Raw genomic sequence first — 14,315 nt, forward strand, 5'->3', positions numbered from 1 at the left:
CCAATCAGAGCACAGCAGCAAAAACAATGCAGGGCTGAAATTGGCAACTTTTCAGGTAAAGTTTAAAACTCTTTGCCTGAACAAGTTATATTAAATCCCACAACTGGAAGTTTTGGGATTTATTACAACAATTAATTTGATACCAAATTCTTGGTATGCATCATTTAAGGAGACTTTAAAAATTAAAATACAGTCTCCCCATTCTAGCCTATGAAGGCCATTTACTACAATGAGGGAAAAACTAATGTGGCTGTTTTTACCTCACCAGGGCTTATAAACTATTTTTATAAAGTCCCTGCTTATAGTTACATGGCACCCAGCCCTAGGGGCACATAGGGCACACCTTAGGGGTGACTTATATGTAAAAATAAGGTAGTTTAAGACTTTGGAATTAAAAGTAGTTTTAATTCCAAAGTCGAATTTGCAGATAACTTTAATTTAAAAGCAGCCAGCAAGGCAGGCCTGCCTTTAAAATGACACTGGGCACCTCAGCAGTGCACCTATGGGTGCTCCACCTGTGCTGTGGTCCCTAAACCTACATGCCCTACCATATACTAGGGACTTATAGGTAGGTTAACTTAGCCAATTAGAATTAGCCTAATTTGCATATCCATTTTACACAGAGCACAGGCCCTAGGACTGGTTATCAGTACCCAGGGCACCATCAGAGTCAGGAAAACACCAACAAAAAGTGGAAAATGGGGGCAAAAAGTTAGGGGGCTTCTACAATCAGCCCTGTTTTCTCACACACTTACTCCATTACTTATAGGCCTTGAATATTAGGGTAGGAAAATATTGAGCATGGCAGATGGTGAACTGAGAATTTCGGAGAAGAAAAGTTTAACAACAGTTGAATATTAGGGTAAGAATATATTGATCATGGGAGATAGTAAACTGATAACCACAGAGAAGAAAATGTTAACGATAGATGAATCTTAGGGTAGGAATATATTGTTTATGCAGATGGTGAACTGAGGACCTGGGAAAGAGTACCCTTGTTGAGTGAAGAATCTGATATGAATCTATCCTATTTAGATAATTAGAAAATACGCCTATTTGTCGTACCCTACTATAATGTGTATATGTATCGGGCGATAATCCTCTTAAAGGACAAAGTGTGCTGTATGTGTGCTGACCTCTCGGCCAGGGCTCCCATTTGTGGGGGCACGAACTTCCCCTTCTCCATCGTTTGTCTTGTTTAACCTGTGGATGCTGCCTCTTCTTTCTCTCCCGCTCTGGCAACAGAGATTGAATGGCTTTGCTCAGTGTTGTTGTGGTTATTCTAACTGCATGTACACTGTTTTTCCAATAATACCTTCATTCACAGTGTGGCTGTATTTATGCTGGTAATAAGAATGTTATAGTGCTGTAATAAATATTCCGCAGGAGGATTTGTTGATGTAATTTTACTGTCGCTTTCGCACAGTTTCGCAGTGTCACTTACAAAATTCACACCTATTTATTTTTCTGGTATATTCTTTCTGTATACTTCTTAAATGTCTACTTTTAGAGTGAGCGCTCACTTTGGTCACTGCAAATTTACTATAGAAACCTGCTTTACAGAAGCACGAAATATGGCTAAAGTTATGGTTACTAATAAATTATTCGCTCTCAAAATTCGTAGACTATATAGCACTACTAACTAAATGAGGTGTAAATATTAAAATATTAAAATTAGATTTGACTGTTATCGATATTTTGCTGGCTATCATAATGGGGCCCTCATTACGAGTGTTGCTATTAATTCTGATGTGTACGGTAATTCCTGTTACCACATATATCGGAATTATGTGCTTTATAGTTTTATCACATCAGATAAATACCAGCCTCAATAAAACCGAATCCCCAATTAAATATCGTCAGTTCAAGCATTCCGTATTTTAAATGGAGAGAAAGTCTATGAAAATACTGGGGCATGCAGATTTTGGAGGAGTAATCATAAAAATATATCAAAATACACATTTTGTGCCCTCTTTCACGGCAAAAATATTTAATACGTGATAATAACGGGATCCCATAAATTCTGAACACCTCAGTGTCAGATTTTATTGGATGGGATAATTACCACATCTAAAACTGGGCCTCTCATAATGATGGCCTGTGACTAATGCAAGACTGTTCAGGATAATGCGGAAATGGCAGAGTGAACCTGCTATGGCAACAGCTACCTTTACAATCAATAACAGCAGAGAAAATGCAGGCCTACAATCTCTGCTGCAACAACTACCCTTAAAGCTCCTAACAGTCACGGCTCGAAGCGTTAAGAAGGGTGTGGGGCGGCACGCGGTGGGGGGTTGGAATAAAAATTAAATACAAAATAAAAATAAATAAACACTTACCTTGCTCGCCGCCGCACCGTTCCATCCACTCCTCCAGTGCAGGCCCAGGCTCCCAGCCTGCCCCGCGGCCAATTCTGACACTGCTCAGAGCACTGTCAGAACTGGCTGGGAGTGCCAACCAGGGTGCTCCCAGGCAGACTGGGAGCCTGTGCAGTCTCTCGCCAGCACCGCAACTGTGTTGCTGGGCTGGAGAGAGCCTACTGCACTTGTGTGTTTGGCCAGCCCGAGCCAGCTGGCCAAACACACATGCGCTCTGAGGGAGAGTGCTGTGCACTCCCCCTCACTGCTTGTCACACCGTGGCCCAGCCCTTTACAAGGAAACAATAATAAACTAAGGCCCATATTTATACTTTTTTTAGATCCGCATTTGTGTCGTTTTTTTACACAAAATCGGCGCAAACTTACAAAATACAATTGTATTTTGTAAGTTTGCGCTGCTTTTGCGTAAAAAAATGATGCAAATGCAGCGCTAAAAAAGTATAAATATGGGACTACGTTTATTATTGTTTCCTTGGAAAGGTTTTGCAGCTGCTGCTGCTGGCGGGGGCGACACTCCTCCGTCCTAATGGAGGAGCCGCCCCTGGCTCCTAACTTTTTCAGATTTCACTCATTGGTTGTCAAAGGCCTTGAGGGGAGGAAGTTTTGATAAAGAGAATTGCTGAGTTGATCCTTAGCAGTGTAGGTTTTAAAATGACCACATTACGAACACTGATTCAGCCAGTCTGGCACAGAGTCTAGAGCTGCTTGCAATTGGATATGCAGGCTGGGAGATGGGCTTAAAGCAGAGCACATGGATGTTGATTTGCCGAAATACCATCTTAGTGTTAGTGCGATCACACACCCTTTGACCTTAATGACATCACGGGAAGTGATATCATATGACCAATGACCCGACTCCTTGCTTAAGGTGATGTCACATCCTCTTAACCATAACACCACAATAAATAACATTGCTGAAGTTCCATAACACCTGCATGATTAGTATATCACAATACAAATGAATGTGTGTTTTAGATGCCACCTGTGATAGGGTGCTGACAGAATCTCTGAAAGTGATGTAGAGAAATACTTGACTTGATTTATAGTGAACGAGTGAAGTGAATGAACTAGACCTCTTCTAGGACGGCTTAAGGGGTTCTTCCCAAAGAAGATTTAAAAAACAAATGGGGTCCTATAGAGCATTTAAGGCACAATTTTTTCATAAATGTGCTAAAAAAACACAGGTTTTGAGAGGGCCTTCATCTAATATTCAAACCCTTTCATGATGTACCAAGCCAATGAAACCTGATAGTTTTCAGGAATTGACCCGTTTTGTTTTCAATATGTGCTCCTGCTGCTCTTACATGTCAAAAATTATCTCAATTATAAAAGGGCCAGCATTTTGTCATGGGTACCCCTCATATGCCATAAATTTCATGCAATATGGTAGTGCCAGTATTTTGGCATTAAAGTAGTCTATGCATCTTGGGTGACCCTTATATCCCATTGATACTTTCTCATTCACTCAGACTGACTCATACACTCACTTCTTCATTCTCAGTCACTCTCACTTATTGTAACTCAGGGTCTGATTCACAAAGGGACTTAGGACTCACAAAGGCACATGTGTAGAGTCTCCGCACTCGTGGCGAATCTCTGCACTCAGGGAGAAATCGCCGCACCGAGCACTGAAGTGCAGAGATTCTGCCGGAGTGGGGAGGCTCCATCATGAGTTTGAAGACTCCGCACTCATAAATTTTCAAGTCGTGAATCCCTATGTGAATCAGGCTCTCAGACTCACTCATTGTTCCCCATTTATTCAAACTCACTCACATTCACTCAGGCTCACTTATTGATTCTCTGTCACTTACTCACAATCACTTGCACTTGCTGTTGCTCACTCATTCTCACTCACAATTATAATCACTCATTGTTGCTCACTCTAACATTAACACTCCATCACACTCATTGTAACCCATTCATTCTCACTTATTTGCAGTCAATAATATTCTCACTCATTCTCACTCACTGACTCCTTCATACCCAGGGAGATTCACTCCCTACCTGTCACTGACTCACACACTCACACACACATGTTCACACATGTAAACAAGCACACTCACACATGTACACTGTCTCTTTCACACCGTTAAAAGTGTTTGTCTACTTACCTTAGTTGATTTTGCTGCCTCTGAGATCAGGGGTTGTGAAAGTAGTGCCAGAGGTCGCAAAGGGCAAGTCAGAGGTTGAGCCACGATCCACACTTGGTACACAGAGAAAAACATTGCAAGATGCTGCTAAGTTGTTGTCTGAGTAACTCAGGTTCTTGGAAAATCTACAAACCCTATATGTCTATCCCCATGACCAGAAGGGTCAAGCGGGCATAATGGGATATTGCTTTTGTAAATTGACCTTTGTAACAAGACATTATAGATTAAAGCACTGTTACACATGGCTACGTTTTTCCTACTCATTGTCAATATTTTTCTTTATTTTTATTTCAACAGTTAGCAAATTTGAGAAAACCTTGAGGGGTCAGTTTAAATGAAGCCTTGCTGAATTCTAAATGTTGTCTAATTTTCACAAATGTATGGCTTTCCAGCATCACATGGGTTCCACACCAGTTTCAACACAAACTGGAAGCACGTTGAGCACAAAAATGGGCTACTTTAAAAGAAAATGCCAAACCTGTGGTAAAAAAATGTGTTTTTTTCAACAGCTCTGAATGTTTCTGAAATCCGAGAAGATCCTGATGATAGAACAGAGAAACCTTTAGTTAATGCCATTTTTTGGGGAAAAACATCAACACTTTTCTTCACTTATTCCCAAAAAAACAAAATGTGGCTATATTAGTCAATTTTCTTAGCCCCCTTTAGGGGAATTTACAAACCCTAGGTATCTTTTGAATCCTCATGATGTTGGGAATAAAGGGCGCAAATCTGAAATGGGTACCTTAGGTGAAAAATAAGTCAAGGAGCCGTAAGCATGAAGTACCACAGGCAGCCAAAATAGGGCTCAGCACTGGGGTGGAAAATCCTCAGTAGTTAAAGGTTTACTAAGATTAGCCAACGGGTATTAGGATCAGTGTCATGCATAACAGGTTAAAAAATGCTGTGACTCAGATTGTGTTGAAACATGAAGAGATTCCATCTTGTGTGTAATGACCTAAAGCATGTTAAAATATAAACATTCTGCCATAAATATTTCCTGTCTTCTGATAGCTTTTCATTTAGAAAAGCATATCAGATGAAGGGAACAACATTTTCAATTTTCCCTGTCTCAAATGCAGCTGTAATTATGCTCTTTGACCTGCTTTTCACCCTGGCTTTTGACTCCGGCAGCAGGCATTGTGGTATCAGAACTAAACTGTTATAAGTTATAGCAGTTGAGCAGCTACATCGTTTCCTTATTACAGGCAACTAGAAACATCACAAATGACCTGTGATAATGAAATTATGGATGGACCTTTACATTAGGATTGCAGGCTCCCATGTGTTATAATTAAATAAGTATCTCTCTTAAACTTGGTCACAGTACTTAAGGACATGGACCTTCTTCCTGTGTGGAGATGATAACACAATGCCCTCGCATTGGCACAAACAAGATATATTTGTGCATTATTGAGTATATTTGCGTATCATGTTTGTGCTATAAAAATAACACAAAATTGCTATTTCATAACAATTTCCATAACCCAACAGCATTCTACAGCACCTTCCCTGGGGGTCTGGCTGCATTATTTATATTGTGCTTCATACCTCTGTCCACAAGTGCTCCAATTTGCATCAGGTTCCTTGGTGCCCTTTGGAGTGCATGATTGAAGGTATGCAGTTGATAGTTTGGCCTACATGGGACACAAACAAGGAGTGTGTTGTTTGATGACTTGGTGGTTCCACAGTGTCTGAGTGGCACTATGCATAAGCATTGATGCTGCTGTGAGAATATACCACATATAAGTAGAAAACACAGTTGATGTGCGTTGGAGGAACTGATTGTGGTATATGGAGCTTACCCAATGGCATTGGAGAAGTCTAACTGTTGGAAATAATATTCAACCACCAAGGACTATTGTAATAGCAGCAAATCTGTCTTTTATTTTATCCCTGGTGACCCCAGATTTTTAAAAACTTTCTGGACCCTATAGATGTTGGTGGCACTATTGTTTTTTTTAAATCTGTGCACTTTACTCCCGCTAAACAAGTTTAAAGTGCCTGTGCCCCCTTTAATAATGGCTAAATTGGCTTACCCCTGAATTACATATTTAACTTGCCTACAAATCCGTAGTTTATGGTGTAGGAAATACACCCAGACCCTGCCACCTGTGGACTCCAGCACCTATTGTGCCATCCACAGAGTGGGTCTGTAAAACATGACTTCAGGCATACCCTGAGTAGCCTGACTTCTGCAGCCCAAAGCCCTGCTGTCAAACTTGTCAAAAATAACTCTTTTGACAGGTGGAGAGCCCTACTGTTAAATAATAATACATCATCCTTATGTACACCTTGCCACCGCCAAGGCAGGGTGTTTGATATTTAAAAGCTTCAGCCTTGGCCTGGTGAAGAATTTTGAGAGCCATAAAAAAAGGGTAAATCATTGACCGTGATGAATCCGCTTCGTGTATCCAACCTGTGCTCCATCACAGTTGGCCTGAGTTATTTTCACTTAAATCTTCAGAAATTCACATCTGTGCTTCCTCTTACTTAATTCTTGCTGGCTTGATGTCATTTTGTTCATTACTCTATGTTTCTAAGCCAATTTGGAAATTCTATAGTGTGTTGTTTCGTCTTTATCTCTGTTTTAATATTGCATAAATATTTTACACATTGCCCTAAATTAAGCCTGACTCATCTGTGCCATTGCTACTAGGGGATTGAGCTTAGGTTAATATAATGACTCTAGGGTTCATACTGACACGTTAGTGTTTTTATTCCTCAAGGTAGGCGAATGACCACCTGTAGTAATCTGGCTCTGTATATACTATATCAAAATGAGATATAGGTCCACATTATGACATTGGTGGTATAAACCGCCTACCCCCGCGGTGACGGCCGCCAAAAGACCATCACTGCGGCTACCATCCGGCTGCCAGATTATGACCACAGCTGGACTTCCGCCACAAGAAGGGCGGAAATCCATCCATGGCCATACTGGTGGATGGTGGTAAGGTGGCGCTGCAACCACCAGCCCTGCCATGCCAGTAGACCACCACCAGCCGTGTCATGACATATGATACGGCCTTGCAGTGTTCTGCTGGTGGGCACTGCTGGCGGTAGCAGCACCCCGTCCCATTCCCTGACGGAAGACCAGCTGGATGAAGGTAAGTTAAGCTTCCAACAGGGGAGGGGGTTGGGGAGTGTTGAGTGTGTGTGGGGGAGGATTGTGTGCATGAATGTGTGAGTGTGTGCATGAATGCATCTGTGTGTGTAGTGTTGTGTGCGTGGGTGTATGCATGTGTGTGAATGCATGTAAGAATGGAATTGTGAATGCGTGTCTGCATGTCAGTGTGAATGTGTGTACGAATGTGTGCGAGCATGACTGGATATATGCGTGTATGCCAGTGTGAGTGAGTGGGTGTATGCGTGGTGCGTGTCCGCGGGGGTGTTCATGTATGGAGGAATTAGAAGGGGGGCCGTAAATAGGGGGGGGGGGGTCTGGGGAGTGTTTGGGGGGGGGGAGAGCCTCTTACCAGTGACAGGGAAGGAATTCCCTGTCACTGGTAGGGCCTACCGCCATGGTTTTCGTGGCATTGCTAATGCCACAAAAACCATGGCGGTAGGCAGGCTCAAAATGCAGCCGGTGGTACTATAGCAGCCGCCAGGCTGGAGATTGATATCTCCGGCCCGGCAGCTGCTACCGCCATGGCGGTAGGAATGGTAAATTGGCGGGTTGGCTGCCAAAGTCATAATGGCGGTACTACTGTCGCCTTAACACCTACCACCAGGGTCATAATGACCTCCATAGTGTGTACAAAGTCCAGGGGTTGCCCAGAGGTTTAACAGAAGCTAAAGTAGATAATACTAATGCTCTCTTTTGTGGTAGTTTGGTCGAACAGTTAGGCTTATTGGAGGATAGTGCAAAGCATTTGTTGTACACACACACATGCAATAAATGAGGCACATACTCAGTAACTAACTCCAGGCCAATTGTTTTTATATAGTAAAAATATATTTTGTTATTTTATTTCTAGAACCAAAATATTCTGATTGCTGGTAAGTACATTTGCAAGTAAGTAGCAAGCATATGTATCAACTGCACTTCGTTTAAATTTGATAAAATGAACAAAGTGCAAGTAAGTAGCAATATTCTGTTTTAAAAGTTGACACTGCGATTTTCAAAGACAGTTCTAGAGGGGAAGAAAAGTTAGTACAGTTTCGAGATAAGTACAAGACTTACAGCTCCAGTCTCCAGAGGTTAGGATGTCCACAGGTTGGGAGTTCAAGTTAATCCAAAACACCTACCACCAGCAACACAGGGCCGGCCAGGTACAGAGGTCAAAGTTTTTGCAAAATTTAAAATGGGATTGTATGGAGACTGGGGGCACTCGTAAATAGATCTGCTAGCAGGTAAGTACCCGTGTCTTCGAAGCAGAAATCTGGGGGCTTTAGGTGAGCACTGGGGGGTGCACAGGTCAGCACCAAACACACACCCTCAGCAGCACAGGGGCGGCCAGGGGCAGGGTGCAAACCCAGCGTCAGGCTCCCAATGCTTTTCAAAAGAGGCACCCTGGGAATCACATGTAGGCTTCAGGCTGGGTCCAGGAGGTCGTATCAGGGAAACCATAGGCTGGACAAAGTGGAGGGCCATCTGCGGAACATTGCTGCACTGGAAGTCTAATTCCCCAAGGCCAGGCCAGGGGGCTGCGGGTACAGGGTACCTTTAGGCATCTTCGTCCGGATCCTTTACGGGCAGGTGGGTCCTCTGGATTTAGCCTGCAGGCATGTTGTGCTGGTCAGGAGAGGTCAACCCAGGGTGGACACAAGGTCAGAATCACTTGGGGACCTGCTGTAGACCAGTGGGTGACCTGGACATGGGCCGTGGGCATCGGGTGCAGAGTGGGCAGGACTTGCGGATCCAGGGCGGTTCTGGAGTCCTTTCCTGGAGTTTCTTTGTGGACAGGGCTGCTGTCCTCAGGAGTTCTTGGTCCTCTGGTGGGCAGGCAGTCCTCTTGGGGTTTAGAGAGGTCGCTGATCTTGAAGGATGTGTCGCCTTTTTTAAAGCAGGAGTCTTTGGAGCTGCAGACAGGCCGGAAGGCCCGGGGCAAAGTCAGTTGGTGTCTGGATTCTCCTCTGCTGGGGGGTCGGCTTAACCGTCCTCCTTCTTCTTGCTTCGGTGTCTTCTTTTCTTGAGGTCGCCAGGAATCTGATGAGCTAGGTTCAGGGGAGAACTTAAATCCTGGATTTAGGGGCGTTACAGGGGTCACAGGGCAGCCGCCAATGGCTACTGTCCTTGGGGGTGACTACACCCTTTGGGTGTCCACTCCCTTTTGGGGAGGGGGACACAGACCTAACCCTATTGGTCCCTGTCCTCGAAATCAAGATGAAGGATTCTGCAGGGAGGGAGTCACTTCAGCTCTGGACACCTTAGGGGGTGGTCCTAGCTAGAGTGGTCACTCCTCCCTGTTTTACCTAATCTTCCTGCCGGACTTGCCACCCAAAGTGGGGATTTGTCCAGGGGGCAGACATCTCCACTAGCTGGAGTGCCCCGGGGCCATTTAGGCTCGCATCCAGGTGTTACAGTTCCTGCAGGGGGATGTGAAGCACCTTCACCCAGTGCAGGCTTTGTTTCTGGCCTCAGAAAGCACAAAGGCTCTCACCCAATGAGGTCAGAAACTTGCCCGGAAGTGGCAGACTGGCACAGACTGGTCAGTCTTGCATTAGACGTTTGGTTAAAATTAGGGGGCCTCTCTAAGATGCCCTCTGGCTACATTTTTCAATAAATCCAACACTGGCATCAGTGTGAGTTTATTGTGCTGAGAAGTTTGACACCAAACTTCCCAGACTTCAGTGCAGCCACCATGGAGCTGTGGAGTTCGTAATGACAAACTCCAAACCCATGCACTCAATATGGCCACACTGAACTTACAATGTCTAAGAATGGACTTAGACACAAGAGGGGCACATTGTTCATGCAGCTATGCCCTCACCTGTGGGATAGTGCACCCTGCATTAGGGCTGTAAGGCCTGCTAGAGGGGTGGCACCTGTGCCACAGGCAGTGGGTTGTATGCATGGCACCCTGAGGGGGTGCCATGTCGGCTTTGTCTTTTTCTCCCCACCAACACACAGAACCTGCAATGGCAGTGTACATGTGTTGGTGAGGGATCCCCTAGGGTGGCATAATACATGCTGCATCCCTTGTGCTCGTTCCCTGGCCACAGAGTCCTTGGTACCTTGAGTATCTTTTAAAAGGGACTTAGCTGTGTGCCAGGGGTGCGCCAATTGTGGAAACAATGGTACAGTTTTGAGAAAGAACACTGGTGCTGGGGCCTGGTTAGCAGGGTCCCAGCAAACTCTCAGTCAAGTCAGCATCAATATCAGGCAAAGAGTGGAACCGTGGCACAGAGCAGCCAGGCTTAACTTAGAAAACATGTATGAGGCATTCAGAAGTACCAAAACAGTTAAAATGTGACAAACACAATGGAATAAAAATTTCACTCCAATATAGAAAAATAAACAAAATAATTCATACACACAATTACACCAAAATGAACAATTTAAAATAAAGGGAACTGAGACATGATTTTTGAAAGATTTAAGGCAAAATAAAGCAACAATCAGTAGTCAGGGGCCCTAGGAGTTTTTTTAGGCTGACCAAAATGGAGCCCAGATTGGATACACTGCGCAGGTTTGCCCTGGTCAAAGATTTTACTTTCTGACTCAATCAAAATCCTCCATTTGTACGAGGTTAAAGGCTGTACCCACCAACATTCTCTCAAAGTCAGATAGCCATTGGATGTCCTGTTGAAGCCCCTGGTTTTGGCAGGAAAGGCTCTGACTGTGAAAATTTCCAATTTCACATTCACGAAAGTCCTTACATTGGGTGGCTAGATTTTCACCTTTGTGCTTGGTCTTTTGTGGTTGTATGACATTACCACGCATACATTTTCTGAGCAATCTTTGTCAAGCATGCCTTTACCAAGCGATTATATAATCTATTATTAAAACTCCATTTACCACACATTATGTTACCATACATGCCTTTACTACACATGCCGTTACCGAGCATTATTTTCCTATCAAAAATAAAATCCCACCAACATAAGAAAAATATAATAAAACAGCTGCATACATATTTAATAAATTTTTACTCAGGGTCTGATTACGAGGTTGGCTGTCTTGGGACTGCCCTTGGTGATGGCAACGGTTACCCCGCTGCTGTTTTAGCAGTCTGACTGCCGTATTAAGATGCAGCAAATGAAGACTGTGGCGTTGGCAAGGTAGGCCAATGTGTCTGTCTGAGGGCAAACCGCCAGTGTTACCGCAGGTCCAATTATGAGGTGCTTTTCCGCTGATGGGACTGTGGTGGTCCAACCAACACATCTGAGCTGCTGAAAAGGAAAGGATATAAGGCTCTAACTCACCTGTACTCAGCTTTACACATCCTGTGCCGCCCTGTAGCCGATCGTACATACACTTCCGCTGCTTGTGCTGGTCGATGATAACCTTAATCGACACTGTGGTGGACGCAACCAATAGTAAGTTAAACACTTACCCGTTTCCATCAGCTCCACAGCAAGTAGATGCCCCACCATGGACGTGGCATGGGGTCTGTAGTCCATGAGCCAAACATATTTTGTAGGCCCCTGTTCAGAGCCGTACTCAATGCATGACCCAATCACAGCCCTAAGATGCCCCCCTTTGTCAGGTCACTGACACTGCACAGCCACACTCTACAAAAGTGGATGTGTGCACATCCCATAATAAGGCATAGTGATGTGTCTATTACATTGTGTCACACAACAGCAACTCCTCAGCAATATCACACATACAAATCTGACAACCTCACATTGCTTACATGCCATGGCTGGTTGTGATATAAAATATAAATCTTTATGGATGTGTCATTGAACTGAGACACACCTTCTCTGCTGAATCTCTGTAATGAATTTCCACTTATCACCCACATTTCAAGATAATGTCTCATAAATGATATGCAAAATAATTAGTGTGAAAAACATTTAAAGGGCATGTGGTTGGCTGGGTTAAAGGACGACACGAAGCTCTGTTTTAGATTACGAATGTAATTTATTTAAGAATATAGTGGAGTGACGAATAGGTTTTTCTCTGTGTTTCTTGTATTGTTTCTTGGATAGCTTCTGTCTCGTTTCCCTGGATCTTCAACTCTTCTATGTTCTTTTCTTCTCTTTCCGGGCTCCCAGGAAGAGCATGCGTGGAGAAGAACAAGAGAAGTATCGGTAAGTGGTTTTATTCTCTGTCTGTCTCTTTTCCTTCTCTACCTCTTTGTTTCCTTCCTCCTCTGTCTTTCATATGTCTTGCTCTCTTTCTCGCTTCCTTTTATCTGTTCCAGTTATTACTGTATACTTTATTTCTCTCTTTTTCTTGTCTCTTTCCTCTCTAGAATTCTGCGTCTCTTTTCTTCCGCTACTATCTTCTGCTATACTGGCTTTCCCTTCATTTGCGTAGCCTTTACTGTCCTCTTACTGCCCTCTCTATCTTTCATGTATTCATTCCTCTTATAGCTCCTTCTCTTTCCTTTGCTGCTCTTTAAGTGGTTTGTTGCTGAGGCCCTTCCTCTCGGTGTTGTAACTACTGTGGGACTTTGTACTGTAGCGGATTTATCCCTCAGTGCCTTCTTTTATCGGGGTTGCACCCTTAAAGTGCCCATATTTCTTCTCCTTTTTCGTTATTCCCACCACCCACTCCCTTTTGCTTATTATTCCTGCACCTCCCATCCTCCCGCACCCCTGGTTACCCTCAGTTTGGCATGGACACGCACCTGATTGTGCCACGCTTCTCCAGAAGCGTGGCGGGGTTCCTTGCTCCGCCTCCCGGGGCCACCGCAAAGTTCGTTCTTCCGTCTGCCTCCTCCTCGTCTTCTTCTCTCTGGGTGTAAAAAGTCTGCACTCCAACGATGCCACTCTGCTCTTCCTCCTCGTCGCTCTCTCCCCGTCCGTGGCATGCCAGCCTTTCTTCTCTTCCAGGTTCCGCGTTTCCGCTTCCTCGACTCAACGGCACAGCCGTTAGGGACATCCGATTGGTTCTTGCCCCAGGATGTTCCAGAGCACCTAGGGCAGTGTCAGCACCAGTTGGTTTTGTGTGCAGGCTGTCTCCGACCGGCCCGTCCCATACACTCCCCCTAGCGAGCGGCTGATAGAGATGCTCCGACAATGGATAGCGCAATAAAAAGTTAGCATTTGCCATGAGGGAACCCGGGGAATGTCGAATCTGAAAGGAGAAAGGCTGAAGTGAGAGGAACCATCGCAGTACACGGGAGTTGGTATCTTTGTTGTGGGCGAGCCAGGTAAGGGGAGCATGATCAGTCACTAAGGTAAAAGTTCTGCCCGCTAAATAGTATCGTAGGGACTCCACCGCCCATTTGATAGCTAAACATTCCTTTTCTAATGTGGGGTAATGTATGTATACAACGGGCTGAAGGTTCCCATCGTCCTGTTCTTGTGAATGGACGGCCCCAGGACCTACATCTGAGGCGTCTGTACAATAAAGGGTTTCTGGAAATCCGGACAACACAACACCGGTCCGGATGTCAACGCGGACTTTAGCGTTTCAAAGCTCTGTCGTTCTATATCAGAAAGAGGGGGTAAGGTGTTTGGATATGATTTTCTTAGGAGGTCGGTAAGTGGTCCTGCTAAGGTGGAGAATTGCGGTATGAATAGTCTATAGTATCCTACGACTCCAATGAAGGCTCGTATATCTTTCTTTGTGCGTGGGAGGGTGATCTTAGTGATGGCCTGTATTTTCTCAACCTGGGGTCTAACCTGTCCTTCTCCCAGTATATAGCCCATGTATTTAATTCTTGTG

The sequence above is a fragment of the Pleurodeles waltl genome, chromosome 1_1, assembly GCF_031143425.1.
Source record: "Pleurodeles waltl isolate 20211129_DDA chromosome 1_1, aPleWal1.hap1.20221129, whole genome shotgun sequence".
Lineage (NCBI taxonomy): Eukaryota > Metazoa > Chordata > Amphibia > Caudata > Salamandridae > Pleurodeles > Pleurodeles waltl.